This window comes from Acomys russatus, chromosome X (assembly GCF_903995435.1).
Source record: "Acomys russatus chromosome X, mAcoRus1.1, whole genome shotgun sequence".
Classification (NCBI taxonomy): domain Eukaryota; kingdom Metazoa; phylum Chordata; class Mammalia; order Rodentia; family Muridae; genus Acomys; species Acomys russatus.
This window is the reverse complement of record NC_067169.1, coordinates 64,091,037-64,108,015: the sequence shown is the minus strand read 5'-3', so window position 1 is coordinate 64,108,015 and position 16,979 is coordinate 64,091,037.

The following is a 16,979-nucleotide window of genomic DNA, read 5'->3' as shown; positions in this document are numbered from 1 at the left end:
AAGAACAAAAACTCAAATGAAACCACGTGTTGGCTAGGATGTGGAGAGAGAGGAACACTCCTTCATTGCTGGTGGGAATGCAAACTATTACAACCACTTTGGAAAGCTATCTGGCGCTTTCTCAGAAAAATGGGAATAGGGCTTCCTCAAGACCCAGCTATTCCACTCCTTCGAATCTACCCAGTAAATGCTCTACCACACAACAGGGACATTTGCTCAACCATGTTCATAGCTGCCTTATTCATAATAGCCAGAACATGGAAACAGCCAACGTGTCCCTCAGTAGAAGAATGGATAAAGAAACTGTGGTGTATATACACTATGGAATACTACTCAGCTATTAAAAACAAGCAATTCCCGAAATTTCTGGGCAAATTGCTTGAACTAGAAATTGTCCTAATGAGTGAGTTCACCCAGAAGCAAAAAGCCTTAAATGGTATATACTCACTTATATCTAGAAACTAGTCCATGGGGTACGTCCCCATGAACAACTTTACCTACCAGGAAAGTGGGTCAGAGGGGAGGACATCCTATTGAAACTTTAGGTGAGAGAAGCCTGGGAGAATGAGGAAATAGGAGGATTGAGAGGGTCCTGGAAAACTACAAGAGGAACTGTATGACAGGCAGATATGGGCCCTGGGGTCCTCCTTAAACTATGGTCCCGGCCAAGGAAAATACAGGCAGTAAACTTCAAACCCCTACCCAGACTAGCGGATGGACAGGACATTCTCCACCGTTAAGTAGAGAAGGAGATCTGACTTTCACACAAACTCTTGTGCCCCATATTTGACCATGTCCACTGGATGGGGAGCCCTGATAGCACTCAGAAGAAGGATAACAGGTCACCAAGAAGAGACTCAATACCCTATGAGCATATACAGGGGGAGGAGTTCCCCCTGAGTCACACACATAGGGGAGGGGAGTAGGGGGGGAAGTGGGAAGGAGGGAGGAATGGGAGGATACAAGGGATGGGCTAACAATTGAGATGTAATATGAATAAATTAATAAAAAAGAGAAAGAAGAATTTAAGAAGGTCAAAATCTCAAAATCAAATCGTCAGTATAATATACACTTTTAAGTCACACTCGTCCTTTACCAACAGAGGATTTCTTGTTCTTCTTTTTAAAAATAGTGTAAATTCAGTCTATCCTAACATGTAAACACAATAAATAATTTAAAAGCCCAACTTGGTGCTATGAGCTTCACTGTCAGGAACTCAGAGACTCATACAGAAGGATTCCAAGTTTCACGTCTGGACAGAGGACATTGGGAGTTCAAGAAAATCCTGGAAATTTTTGTGTTACCCTGTATGAATGTAAAATCAAATAATAGGTAGGATGAATATAGGGTCAAATATAGAGCACTGTTTAGCATGTTACCCATAATGAAATATTTTTTGTAAGTTAAAATAAACATAATTTTTTAAAACCTTGGGTAAATTAACCTATGGATCCTTTATATTGTAGCATAGGACTCTGATATTGAGAATAGTCTAGCTACATTTTAATAATTTAAAACTTAGAGAAAGTTTACTGTTATAGAGGGGTTTAAAACTTAAGAAAAGTTTGGTCCAAGCTGGTGATGTGTGAAGAGTGGAAGGGTTATATAATCTGAATCTGTGGTGGGAGGGACAAACAAGGGTTTCTTATTGAATGAAATAATGTATTTTTATGATGCTTCAGGAAATAATATGAAAAACATAACACTGTGTTTATAAATGCAATCCTATTTAGTCTATATTTCTAGTTTCTTACACTTTGGGTAGATTAAGACTAAACTGTTCTACAATCATGTCTTTCTTCATACAGAATTCATTCAATGGTGGAGTACAAACTTTCTGTTTTGTACATAACAGTGTAATAGCTCTACTATTAATAACAAGAAAATTGGACAATATTCATTAGCCAACATTCATCAAACATTAAATACTAGACAAGACAAGAATAGTCTCTAAGAAAATGACATGAACCCTATTATTTTCTATGCTTGCTAGAAATAGAACATTACAAGTTCATTGAGATCAAATTGAAAGGCCAAGGATATCAATCCATTAAAAATACATAGTTCAATGTTTAAATGCTCGAGAATTAGTAAATTATCGATACACATACCAGTGCTGGAGAATTCATATGGGAGGTTCCTTTTTACTTGTTTGTTTTTCAAGACAGGGTTTCTCTATGTAGTCCTGGCAGTCCTGGACTCACTTTGTAGACCAAGAGCTGGCCTCAAACTTAAAAAGATCTGCCTGCCTCTACTTCCTCCTGAATGCCAGGATTAAAAGCATGCATGCACTATCATGCATGACAAGAAAAGAAGAAATATGATCCATTACCAATAAATATTCTAGCAATATCAAATTGAAAAAGGGAAAGATGCTAGAATAAAACACACAACAATATTAAAACACATACTATTGTTATATTTTCTGCTTCAAAATTCACAGGCAAGCTTTAATACAAAGGAAAAAGAAAAAATGACTTTAAAGAGGATCAATTGTCTTTTTCCTGAATTCTTGCTTATATATGTTAGCTGTGTCAAAATATAGCTGAATATCTCCTTTCCAGCCACTGGCTGTCAGACATTAATTGAAGTGCATGATAAAGTCAAGATTTGTACTTCTATGAGAAGCACATGGCCACAGAACTAGCTGTTGATGCACTGTGTGAAGAATAGAAGGGTTACATAGTCTCAGTCTGTGGTGGGAGGGACAAACAAGGGTTCCCCATGAAACAAGGTATGTTGATGCATGGGAGAGTGCACTCCCTCTTGGATAAAGAATATTTTTATTATAGGCAATGGGGAACTGGAGAGAGGAAGAAAAAGAGTGTTCATAATGCATTGTGAATGCCAGAGTGTTCTCTAGCTAGTTACTGTTAAGGAAAAAAGGAGTACAGCATATTTGTGGGCTGACAGATACTACTATGGCTCAGTTGGATGGGGCTCAAAAGATCTAGCAGAATCTGAAAGCTTTTTAATATCTCTAAAGTATATGATATCTGGGACTCAACAGATGTCTTCATGACTAAGAACACCGGCTGCTTTTCTAAAGTCCTGGGTTCAATTCCAAGCATCCACAAGGTAGCTCACAGTTGTCTTTAACTCCAACACCATCACACAGATATACATGTACACAAAACACAAACTTACAAAAAAAAATAAATAATTTAAAATGATATAGTATCTACAAATATTCTATGGGAAATCACTTAAACAAGAGAATGAGAAGTGGTCATACTACAGAGCTGTGGTAGTAAAAAAAATATGTGATATTGAGATAAATAGCAACACATTGGTCAGTGGCATGAAATTGAAGACCAAGACAAAAAGTCTACACACCTAAAAATACATGAATTTTTACAAATAAGGCAAAAATTCACTTTTGAAATAAAAATAAAAAACCAGCATCTTTAAAAAATGCTGGTGAAACTACTTGCTGCATGTAAAGGAAGCAAAAAAGATATATACTTATATGCTACAAAAATGTCAACTACAAAGGGATCAAGATCCTCAATGTAAGGCCATAAACACTACACCTGATACAAAAAAAGAGAGTTGTCATTAACGCATTAGCACTGGAAAAGGCTTTATGAACAGAATGTTGATACCACAGACACTAAGAACAGTAACTAACAATTGGAAACACTTTAAACTGAAAAGCTTCTGTATGGAAAATGATATTGTTATTCAGACAAAGCAACTGCCTAAAGAATACATATGTTCTTCTAAAGGGACATGGTGGTAAAATTGACTCCTAATGGCATTCCCCTAAACTTGTAAATCAGTGTCTCACTCAGCCATTATCAGAGAGATTCTCTTGAATGGGATATGAACTAAAACAGAAGCCCACAACTCGACAATGTATTGAAACTGAGAGCCTTTGGACTACTAATGGTAAATTAGATATCTTTATCAAACTCCTCCATTCAGGGTTTGCAGATATGTGGAAGAGGAGCAAGAAAACTTTTAAGAACTATAGGAGATGGATGAAACCAAAGAAGTAGTATTTTCTAGCCATAACAGGATTGGTGCACATATGAACTCACCTAGGTGAGACTATGTCAACATACACTGAGACTGTGTATGTCCAAGCCAAATGGGATCCATGCACTATTTTGATGTAGTGTTTATGAATTCTCATCTCTATGAAAAAAGTTATCTTAAATTGATGATTGCTTACTGAAAATAAAATAGTTTTCTCCAGTGGAGTCTAACTGGGGATAAATATAGAGCAAGCATAAGCATCAGCTTCATGCCCAGCAGTAGAAGACAAACAGAAAATTATCTTATTGGTATTTTTCACATATTATTGTTTTGGGGGAATGTTTTTACCTTATTGGCTTTTGTTCTATATTCTGATTTTCAATTTTTATTTTATGGGCTTTGGTTTTCTGTGTGTGTTTATGTTTCTCATGCTTCTTTTCATTTTTTAACTTTATTATTCTGAGATTTTGCCTATATGTTTTCAAAAGAAAGAGAAAAAGAAATCCTAGTATTAGATGTCTGTGGTGACAAGGAGAAGGTGAGGGATGAAACCAAGATCAGAATATAATATGTGAAAAATATTTTCCATAAGTAAATGAACCTATTTTAAAATCTGGAAGATGAAAAAAGAGGTGATGGATACCCAATATGCCAAACTTTTAGCCAAGACAATGAAAGAAGCCAAAGAAAAAATTCCAGGAACAAATTGCAACTTAAGTTGGATGTCCTCACTAACAGCTTGTACTTCTATGTCCAATCACAACTAAATTGTTAAGAGTAACAATCAGATGGAGCATCTTTAAAAAAAAATAACCTAGTTAATTCCCCAGTCTTGATGGTCTTGTAGGATACATTGGGGCTCCTAAACCCTATGGATCCTTGCATTTCCCCTCCCATTCTTATATATCACTCTTATTACTCTGCCCAGAGTCTAGCAGTGAGTCCCAGCATCTTTGTCTATCCTCCACTGGGTCAAGTCTCTCAGGGGACATCTATGTTGGGTTAATAGCCACTTATAAGTGAGTATATACCATGCATATCTTTCTGGGTCTGGGTTACCTCACTCAAGATGATCATTTCTACTTACATTAATCTCCCTGAAAATTTCAAGATTTCCCTGTTTTTAAAAGCTGAATACTATTCCATTGTGCAAATGGACCATAGTTTCTTTATTCATTTTTCTGTTGAGGGACACCTAGGTTGTTTTCAGATTCTGACTACTACAAATAAAGTTGCTATGAACATATGGATCTGGACCCAGTGGGTGCTGCACAAATTGTTGCACCAACTAAGGACAATGCATGCAGTGAACCTAGAATTCTCTTTTCAGATATAGCAGATAGACATTTTGCTCTCTCCACTGTTGTGGGGGAATCAGGGACTGCTTCTGACATGAACTCTTGTGACCTCTATTTCATCAATTACCATTGGTTGAGAGGCCCAGTGGGAACACAGAAGAAGAAGATGGAGTCTATTCCAATGTGACCTGATATGCTGTAGTCATGGTGAGGGAGGAGGTCCCCTTCTGTCAAATATCTAAGAGAGGGGAAGAGAGAAGAAGAGGGAACAAGGCTAGGAACAGGAAGATACAAGCAAGGGGATAACAATTGAGATGTAATGTGAATAAATTATAATACATTTAAAAAAGAGAAATAGTTCATTGAAATAGAAACGTGCTGTAAAAACCTTAAGGAAACTCAAGGCATAGCAATATGAACTATCCAAGAGGTACAAAATATTAAAAGCAAACTAAACTTTAAAAACTTGTGAAATGGGGACCCAAGATGGCAGCGAGCAGAGTAGACCTTGTCTAGAAACCAGAGTAATCGAGTCAGGGATTTGGATTATTTTCTCAACCAGGAACACCAACCTTCCCACTTCACCACAGTGGGAGAATTCCACTGTTTGACAAAAATAAACTACAGAAATCCTGTGCATGCCTGAACTCACGAAGAGCACAGATCAACTGGAGAGCAGCCACTGCAGCTGCTCAAGCAAATAACTGGGAAAACAGGCAAGATCCCACCTGCAGAGGAATTTGGCACAGTGTCTGGAAGATCTGGACAGTAACAAGTACAGGGGGATGAGAAAGTGTGCTTCTGGGGGTCCACAGTGAGACCCAGAGCCCAAACAGAAGCACAGAACTCCTGGAGAGCAGCCACCATGTCTGCTGACCCTCAAGAGGGTAGTTGGTATCACAGGCAAGGCCCCACCTACTGAGGTGATTGGCACAGTGTCCGGAAGATCTGGACAGTAATAGGTCCAGGGGGAACAGAGAGCATGCTTCCAGGGGTCCACAGAGAGACCCAGAACATGCACACAGAGCAAGGACCCGCTGGAGAGTATCCACCATGGCTGCAGACTCTCAAGTGGGTAGCCAGAAATGCAGGCAATGTCCTCCCTATTGAGGTGATTGTTGAGGTTCCTGGAAGATCTGGACAATACGAAGTCCAGAGGGAAGAAAATGTATTTCTGGGGGTCTACAGAGAGACACAGAGCCCATGCAGAGAGCACGGACCACCCTGGAGAGCAGGTGCCAGGGCAGTAGCCACTCAAGGAGGTAGCCAGAAATGCAGACAAGGCCCCTCATACTGAAGTGATTGGCATGGTTCCCAGCCTGCAGGTGTGATTAGAGCAGTGTCTAGAAGATCTGGACCATACTAAGTCCAGGGGTAACAGAGAGCGTGTTTCTGGCTTCACTGGTCAACAAAGAATCCCAGAACCTGGCAGGAGACCAGGCAGCTGGGGATACACCTTCCAGCTGCAGCGCTAAAGCTGCACTCACAGCTTGTCTTGTCTGTTCTAAGAATTAGAAGAAGGGTGCACTCTTTCCAGTCGTGGGACAGATGACTGCCATTGTTAACCAAAAGCTTTGTATCTGAGACTGAACTGTAGGTAGTGTATCTCCAGGCTGGAGCTACTGGCCCAGGAAAAACACAAGACAACAAGTGGCTCTGATGCCAGACCAACCCGCTAGTCCTGAGAAAGGTCCAGGGGCCAGTGTCCAGGTAAGCATGAGTGCAAAACCTAATACCAGAGCCAAGGGTGTTGGTCTCACTTGTGCCCCATGGTTTCCTCTCAGATCATTTGTGGGCCAGTTGCCCCAGGGGGAACAGAGAGCATAGATATGAGCCTATCATTCCACAGAGAAACCCAGGGACCTCATAGGGGATCAGGTAGTGTGTACACCATCCCCCCCCCAGATGCAGAACTAAAGCAGCACACCCAGGTGGTCTAATATAAGAACATGGAGGAAAGGTACACACTGTGCAACAGCTGCACAGGTTCCCACCAATGATAACCAGGAACTTGGTATCTGAGACTGAACTGTGGGTGGTGTAGTTCCAGGCTGGGGCTGCTAGCCCAGGAAAAACATACGAAAATGGGTAGTTCTGATCTTGGAACAACCTGCAAGTCCTGAGAAAGCCTCAGGTTCTGAAAACCACTGCAGCATGAGCACAAAACCAGAACTCTGAGCAAAGGAAGTTTGCACCAAATGAGCCCCCTGTCTTCCTCTCTGACCACCTGCAGGCATGCTTGCCCAGGGGGAATGGAGAGCATAGATGAAGCCCACCAGCCTTTGGAGAGACCCAGGGCCCACTCAAGGTCTCAGGAAGCTGCAGGCACACATCCAGCCACAGTTTAAAGCTTCCTACTATGGAGCAGGCATGCCTGTGGGTGTGTCACACCTGCCCACCCTCTTTCTCCCTCTCTGGATGCTCTGTGGGCCCATTGGTCCAGGCAGAACAGAGAGTGTGGATAAGGGTCCCAATGTAAGAGACAGCAAGATGACTAGAGGTCAATGTAAAACCAGAACACCAAAAACCAAAAAAAAAAAAAAAAAAAAAAAAAAGGCATCACCAGATCCCCATTATCTCAAAGATATTTACCCTGAGAACTCAAACACAATTTAAATACAAGAAAATGACCTCCAATCCATTGTAATGAAGATGACAATGGAAGAAACAAATAAGATCTGAAAACAAATGCAGGAAGATGCAGCCAAATAGATTGAAGACATTAAAGAGTCCTATAGAGATGCACTGAAAAAAATCCAGGAATGAAATCAATAAAACAGTTCAAGATCTGAAGGCCCATAGAAATTGACTGGAAGAAACTCAAGAAAACACAAACAACCAGATAAAGGAAATCAATAAAATGGTTCAAGATCTGAAGACAAAAATGGAAAACAATGATAAAAACACAGACAGAAGAAAGAGAGGAACAGGCAAATTCAGAGAAGCATGCAAGTAATACAGACCTAAGCTTCTCTAACAGAATTCAAGAGATGGAGGATCGAATCTCAGCAGTAGAAGATACTATGGTAGAACTTGAAATAACCATTTAAGAAAATGCTAAATATGAAAAATTCCTGACACAAAACATTCAAGTAATTAAGGACACCATGAAAAGATAAAATCTGAAGATAATAGGAATTGAGGAAAGAGAAGATGCCTGGCTCCAAAGACCAGAAAATATATTTTAAAAATCATAGAAGAAAATCTCGCCAAACTAAGGAAGGAGGTATAGATAAATGTACAAGAGGCCTATAGAACACCAAATAGAATACACTAGAAAATAAAATCATCCTGTCACATAATAATCAAGATACAAAATATACAGAATAAAGAAAAAATATTAAAAGTGGCAAGGGAAAGGGCCAATTAACATTTAATGGAAAATCTATCAGAATTAAACCTGACTTCTCAGCAAAGACCATAAAAGCCATAAGAGCCTGGACAGAGGTAGGTCCTACAAACGCTAAGAGACCATAGGTTCCAGGCAAGACTACTCTACCCAGTAAAACTTTCAACAACTACTGATGGAGAAAACAAGAATTTCCATGATAAAAACAAATTCAAACAGTTCCTAAACATTAATCTGGCCTTACAGAAGTTAATAGAAGGAAAACTCCAAACCAAAGTGACAAATTAAAACTGAAAGTATATGGGAATTAGATAACTATACTGACACAAAAACCTAACCACACAAGTACTCTACTGAAAGCAACATCAAAATCAATGGTCTTAACAGTCACTGGTCACTAATATCTCTCAACATTAATGGTCTCCACTCTCCAATAAAAAGACACAGACTTATCGAATGGATGCATAAGAAAGACCAAATATTCTTCTGCATCCAAGAAATGTATCTCAGGCACAAGGGCAGATATCACCTCAGTATAAAAGGCTGGATAAAAGTATTCCAAGCAAGTGGACACTAGAAGAAAACTGCTGTAGCCATTTTAATATCTAATAAATTAGACTTTATACCAAAACTAATCAAAAAAGGTGAAGAAGGACACTTTATACTCATCAAAGGTAAAGTCAAGGAAGATGACATCACAATTCTGAACATCTCTGCTACCAATGCAAGACACCCATATTTGTAAAAGACCTATTGGCAAAAACTTAAACCACCCATTGATGCCCACACACTAATAGTGGGAGACTTCAACATCTCATGGTCACTGAAGGATAGATCATTGAAAGAAAAACTAAACCTAGAAGTAACAATATTAAACAATGTCATGAATCAAATGGATCTAAGAGATATCTACAAAACATTTCACCCAAACACAAAAGATTATATCTTCTTCTCATCACTCCATGGAACCCTCTCCAAAATTGATCACATAATAGGTCACAAATCAAGCGTCAACAGATTCAAGATGATTGAAATAATACCATGTATCCTATCAGATCACCATGGTCTAAGATTTGACTTCAATAAAAACAGAAATAACAAAAAGCCTACACACATATGGAAACTAAACAACTCTCTACTTGGTGACACCTAGGTCAGAAAAGAAAGAAAGAATAGAAGACTTCCAGCAATTCAATGAAAATGAAGGAACAACATATCCAAATTTGTGGGACACATTGAAGGCAATGCTAAGAGGAAAATTCATAGCACTAAGTGTTTTTAACAAGCAACTTAACCACACAGTTTGATGACTTAGGAAAAAAAGAAGCACAAGCACCCAAGATGAGTAGACATCTGGAAATAATGAAACTCAAGGCTGAAATCAATAAATTAGAAACAAAGAGAACAATCCAACGTTATTATTTTTATTATTATTATTATTATTTTATTTATGTTTTTTTTTTTTTTTGGAAAATCAACAAGATAGAGAAACCGATATCCAAACTAACTAAAAGGCAGAGAGATACTATCCAAATCATCAAAATCAGAAATGAAAAGAGAAACATAACAACAGACACTGAAGAAATACAAAGAATCATAAGACCCTACCTTAAAGGCATATATGCCATAAAATTTGAAAATCTAAGGGTCAATTTTCTTGATCAATTCCACTTGCCAAAATTGAGTGAAGAACAGATAAACAAATTAAATAGTACTATTTCTTCTAAAGAAATAGAAGCAATCAATGATAGTCTCTCCACCAAAAAAAGCTCAGGGCCAGATGGTTTCAGTGCAGAATTCTACCAGATGTTCAAAGAAGGGCCAATACCGATATTCTTCAAGCTACTTCAAAAGATAGAAATGGGTGGAACTCTATAAAATTCATTCTATGAGGCCACAGTCACATTGATACATAAGCCCAATAAAGGCCCAACAAAAAAACAGAACTTCAGACCAATTTCTCTTATGAACCTTGATGTAAAAATACACAATAAAATACCCACAAACAGAATATAAGAACATCTCAAAGATATCATTTACCATGACCAGGTAGGGTTCATTGCTGGCACACAGGGATGGTTTAATATAAGGAAATCCATCATTGTAATCCATCATATAAACAAACTGAAAGAAAAAAAATCACATGATCATCTCCTTAGATGCAGAAAAAGCATTTGACAAAATCCAAAACCTTTTCATGTTTAAAGTTTTGGAGAGATGGGGAATACAAGGCACATTCCTAAACATCATAAATTCTATATCCAGCAAGCCAATAGCCAACATCAAATTAAATGGAGAGATACTCAAAAATTTTCCTCCAAAACCGTGGACCAGACAAGGCTGCCAACTTTCTCCATATGTCTTCAATATAGTTTGTGAAGTTCAAGCATGACAATAAGACAACAAAAGGAGATCAAGGGGATGCAAATGGGAAAGGAGGAAGTCAAATTATCCCTATTTGCTGATAATATGATGGTGTACAAAAATGACCCCCAAAATTCCACCAGAGAACTCCTACAGCTGATAAACGTCTTCAGCAAATTGGCTGGATAAGAAATTAATTAGAAAAAAGTCAGTACCCTTTCTATATACAAATGATAAACATGCAGAAGAAAAAATTAGGAAAAGTTCACCCTTCACAATAGCCACAAGCAATATATAATATTTAAGATTAACTGTCACAAAGCAAGTAAAGGACTTGTTTGAAAAAATCTTTAAATCTCTGAAGAAAAAGATTGAAAATGACATCAGAAGAAAGAAGGACATCCCTTGTTACTGGATCGGGAGAATCAACATAGTAAAAATGGCTATCTTCCCAAAAAAATTTACAGATTCAATGCAATCCCTATCAAAATACCTACAAAATATTTTAAAGACATTGAAAGGACAATTCTCAACTTCATATGGAAAAACAAAAAACCCACAATAACAAAAACAATCCTATACAATAAAAGATCCTCTGGAAGAATCTTCATTCCCAATCTCAAGCTGTACTATAGAGCAAAAGTAATTAAAACTGTAAAGTACTGATACAGCAATAGGCTTGTGGATCAATGGAATCAAATCAAAGACCCAGAAATGAATCCACACACATATGGTCACTTGGTTTTTGACAAAGAAGTCAAATCTACTCAATGGAAAAAGGATAGCATATTCAACAAATAGTTCTGGTCTAACTGGATGTCTACATGTAGAAAAATGCAATTGGACCTATATTTATCACCATGCACAAAAGCCAAGTCCAAGTGGATTAAAGACCTCAACATAAAACCAGAGACAATAAATTGCTTAGAAGAAAAAGTGGGGAAGACCCGGGAACACATTGGCACAGAAGACAACTTCCTGAACAGAACACCAACAGCCCAGGCCGTAAGGTCAACAATTAATAAGTGGGACCTCATGAGGCTTAGAAGCTTCTGTAAGGCAGGAGATAATGTCAACAGAACAAAGCGACAGTCTACAGACTAGGAAAAGATTTTCACCAGTCCTACAACTGACAAAAGTCTAATATCCAAAATATATAAAGAACTCAAGAAATTAAGCATGACCAAACCAAGTAACCCAATTGGGAAATGGGGCTCAGAATTAAATAGAATTCTCAACAGAGGAATATCAAATGGCTGAGAAACACTTAATGAAATATTCAATGTCTTTAGTCATCACAGAAATGCAAATCAAAACAACTCTGAGATTGCATCTTACACCCATCAGAATGACTAAGATCAAAAATTCAAGTGACACTACATGCTGGCAAGGATGTGGAGAAAGAGGAACACTCCATCATTCCTGGTAAGAATGCAGACTAGTGCAGCCACTTTGGAAATCTTTCTGGGCTATCTCAGAAAACTGAGAATAGGGCTTCCTCAAGACCCAGCTATTCTACTCCTTGGAATATACCCAGAAATTGCTCCAGCATACAATAGGGACATTTGCTCAACCATGTTCATTGCGGCCTTATTCATAATAGCCAGAACATGGAAACAGCCTAAGTGTCCCTCAATAGAAGAATAGATAAAGAAATCGTGGAACATTTACACTATGGAATACTACTCAGCTATTAAAAACAAGGATTTATTGAAATTTGTGGACAAATGAATTGAATTAGAAATGATCATAATGAGTAATCCAATGAGTTCAAGACTCATTGGATTTTTCTTCTAACAGTTTTTCTTCTAACAGATTTAGTGTGTATAATTTTATTTTGAGGTCTTTAATCTGCTTGAACTTGAGTTCTGGGCAGGTTGATAAATGCAGGTATATTTGCATGTTTCTACATGTAGACATCTGGGTAGACTAGCACCATTTATTGAAGATGATTTCTTTTTTCTATTCTGTACTTTTGGCATCTTTGTCAAAATCAAGTGTTCTTAGTTGTGTCGGTTTATTTCTGATTCTTTGATTTGATTCCATTGATCTGCTTCTCTGATTTTATGCCAATACCATGTGGTTTTCTATTACTATTGCTCTGCAGTACAGTTTGAAATCAGGTATGGTCATACCTCCAGAAGTTATTTTAATGTAAAGAATTGTTTTAGGGGATCCAAGATGGCGGCGAGCAGTGTGGACCGCGTTTGGAGGCTCCAGTGAACAATTCAGGGAATTGCACAGATTTCTGAGCCAGGAACACCGAGGTCCGAACATCACGGCAGCGGGAGTGCTCCACGGTTCGGAGGGACCAGGGTGCGGAGGACCTGCGTGCCCCTGCACACGGGAGGAGCGTGGTTTTTCTCTGATCGGAGCGGCAGCGGTAGAGGCGGCAGCACCAGCGGCACCAGCAGCAGCGGCTGAGGTTTGCAGCTCATAGCCTTCCGGTGGAGGCGATTGGTGTGGTGGCTGGTGGGAATTGCTGCGGGAGAGGGGACTCGGGGCAGGATTTGGGTCGCGTGGAGCCTTTGGACCCAGATTGGACTCGGCGGACAGTTCGGCCCCAGAGTCCCGGGTATTGGCCCGGCCCAGCAAACAATTCTGCCTGAGGCACTAACTCAGCGTGGCCATAGCTCCCCTGCTGTGGCGCAGGCTTAGTTGAGCTCGCAGCTCCACACTAGGCACTACCTCAGCTCAGCGGCAGCTCCCTTGCGGTGACACAGTCTGGGCGGAGCACTTGGTTTCACCACAGGCGCTAACTCAGAGCAGCCGCAGTTCTCCTGCTGTGGCGCAGGCTTAGTGACGTGCTCGGTTCCATCCTAGGCACCACATCAGCTCAGCGGCAGCTCCCCTGCGGGGACACAGTCCGGGTGGAGCACTTGTCTCACCACTGGCGCTAACTCAGAGCAGCCGCAGTTCTCCTGCTGTGGCGCAGGCTTGGTGACGTGCTCGGTTCCATCCTAGGCACCACCTCAGCTCAGCGGCAGCTCCCCTGCGGGGACACAGTGCGGGCGGAGCACTTGTTCCACCACTGGTGCTAACTCAGAGCAGCCGCAGTTCTCCTGCTGTGGCACAGGCTGGACAGAGCTCTCGGTTCCACCAGCTCTAAGACTCTGGTTGGACACAGTGTACAGTTTGAATCCAGAATTCCTGGCTGAGATTGGTGGTCAGTTCGGGCCCTGAGTCAATAACTGACCACAGCACGCACTTTGGGCCAAAAGGCCCTAGTGGAGCTTGGTGCGTAGTCCCAGCCCAAAAATTCTGGCTGGGCCCTGTGTGCATTTTGGGCCCAAAATCCCTAGCTGAGCTTGGCAGACGGTTCTGGCCCTGAGAATCTAGCTGAGTTCTGCCCGTGGTTCGGTCCCAGTGCTCCTGGCTGGACTTGGCAGGGAACACAGAAGGCTGTGGATACCTTGGCCTGACCCAACGCTCATTCAGAGACCCAGAACAATTGCAGGATCCACAGCAGAGGGGGACTGAGGATCACTGGCTGTGAGAGACCAGAACAACAGGGCTAACCTCCTAACATCCACACCAGTGAAGCTTTGAGCTCGCAGCCTAGGGAAATCGTAAGAAAACAAGTGAATCTATCATCAGACACCCTCCATTCAACTCTGGAAGCTACCCAACAAAAACAAAGACGGCAAGATGTCTAAAGGACAACGAAAAAGCATACGCAAAAAACCCCAAAACAACATGGCGTCTCCAGTTTCCAGCTATCCCAAAGAAAACCACCCAGAGAACTCAAATACAACGGAAATACAAGAAAATGACCTCAAATCCTTAGTAATGAGGATGATAATGGAGGAAACAAATAAAATTCGTAATCAAATGCAGGAAGACGCAGACAAACAGGTGAGAGACATAAAAGAAGCACATAGAGTGGAACTGGAAAAATTGCAGGAAAATGCAAACAACCAGATGAAAGAAATAACTAAAACGGTTCAAGCTCTGAAGACCTATAAAGAGGCAATGGAAGAAACTCAGGAATATACAAAAAATCAGATGAAAGAAATCAAAAAATCAGTTCAAGATCTGAAAATGAAAATGGATTCAATGATAAACACACAGACAGAAGAAAAACGAGAACGTGAGACCTCAGAGAAGAAGGCGAGCAACACAGAGGTGAGCTTTTCTAACAGAATCCAAGAGATGGAAGAACGAATCTCAGGGCTAGAAGATACAATCACAGATATTGAATCAACCATTAAAGAAAATGCCAAATCTGGAAAACTCCTGACACAAAACATCCAAGAAATTAAGGAGACCATGAAAAGAAGAAATTTGCGGATAATAGGCATTGAAGAAAGAGAAGACATCAGACTCCAGGGCCCAGAAACTATTCTCAACAAAATCATAGAAGAAAATTTCCCCAATCTAAAGAAAGAGATGCCTATAAACATACAAGAGGCCTACAGAACACCAAATAGAATTGACCAGAAAAGAAAAACTGCCCGCCACATAATAATCAAAACACAAAACATGCAGAACAAAGAAAAAATATTAAAAGCTGCAAGGGAAAAGGGCCAAATAACATTTAATGGTAAACCTATCAGAATTACACCTGACTTCTCAGCAGAGACCATAAAAGCCAGAAGGGCCTGGACAGAGATCCTCCAAACCCTAAGAGAACACAGATGCCAGGCCAGACTACTTTACCCAGCAAAATTATCAATAACCATTGATGGAGAAAACAAAATATTCCATGACAAAAACAAATTCAAACAGTACCTATCCACAAACCCAGCTTTACAGAAGGTACTAGAAGGAAAACTCCATCCCAAAGGGTCAAGCTACAACCAAAACTACCCAGGAAATAGATAACTATCCCATGTCAAAAACACAACTACACAAACGCTCGACTGGAAACAACATCAAAATTAAGACTCTTAACAGTCACTGGTCATTAATATCTCTCAACATCAATGGCCTCAATTCTCCAATAAAAAGACACAGACTAACTGGATGGGTACATAAACAAGACCCAACATTCTTCTGCATCCAAGAAACACATCTCACCCATAATGAAAGGCATTACCTCAGGGCAAAAGGTTGGAAAAAAATATTCCAAGCAAATGGTCACAAGAAGCAAGCAGGGGTAGCCATTTTAGTATCGAACAAAATAGACTTTCAACCAAAATTAATCAAAAGGGATGAGGAAGGACACTTCATACTCATCAAAGGTAAAGTCAACCAAGATGACATCACAATTCTGAACATCTATGCTCCCAATACAAGGGCACCCACATATGTAAAAGATCTCCTAAAAAAGCTTAAACCACACATCGATCCCCACACAATAATAGTGGGAGACTTCAACACCCCACTCTCACTGAAGGATAAGTCATTGAAACAGAAACTAAGCCGAGAAATAACATCATTAACCAATGCCATGGGTCAAATGGATCTAACAGATATCTATAGAACCTTTCACCCAAACAAGAAAGAATACACCTTTCTCTCTGCACCCCATGGAACCTTCTCCAAAATTGATCACATCGTAGGTCACAAAGCAAGCCTCAACAGATACAAGAGGATTGAAATAATACCTTGTATCCTATCAGATCACCATGCTCTTAGGCTGCAATTCAACAACAACAGAAATAACAAAAAGCCTACACGTTTGTGGAAACTAAACAACTCTCTGCTAAATGACACCTGGGTCAGGGAAGAAATAAAGAAAGAAATCAAGGAGTTTCTGAAATTCAATGAAAATGAAGAAACAACATACCCAAATTTGTGGGATACATTGAAAGCAGTGCTAAGAGGAAAATTCATAGCACTAAGTGCCTTTAAAAAGAAATTGGAAACATCGCACATAAGCATCTTAACAACACAACTGGAAGCCCTAGAAAAAAAAAGAAGCAGAAACACCCAAGAGGAGTAGATGGCCTGGAAATTATCAAACTCAGGGCTGAAATTAACAAATTAGAAACTAAGAAAACAGTCCAAAGAATCAACAAAACCAAAAGCTGGTTCTTTGAGAA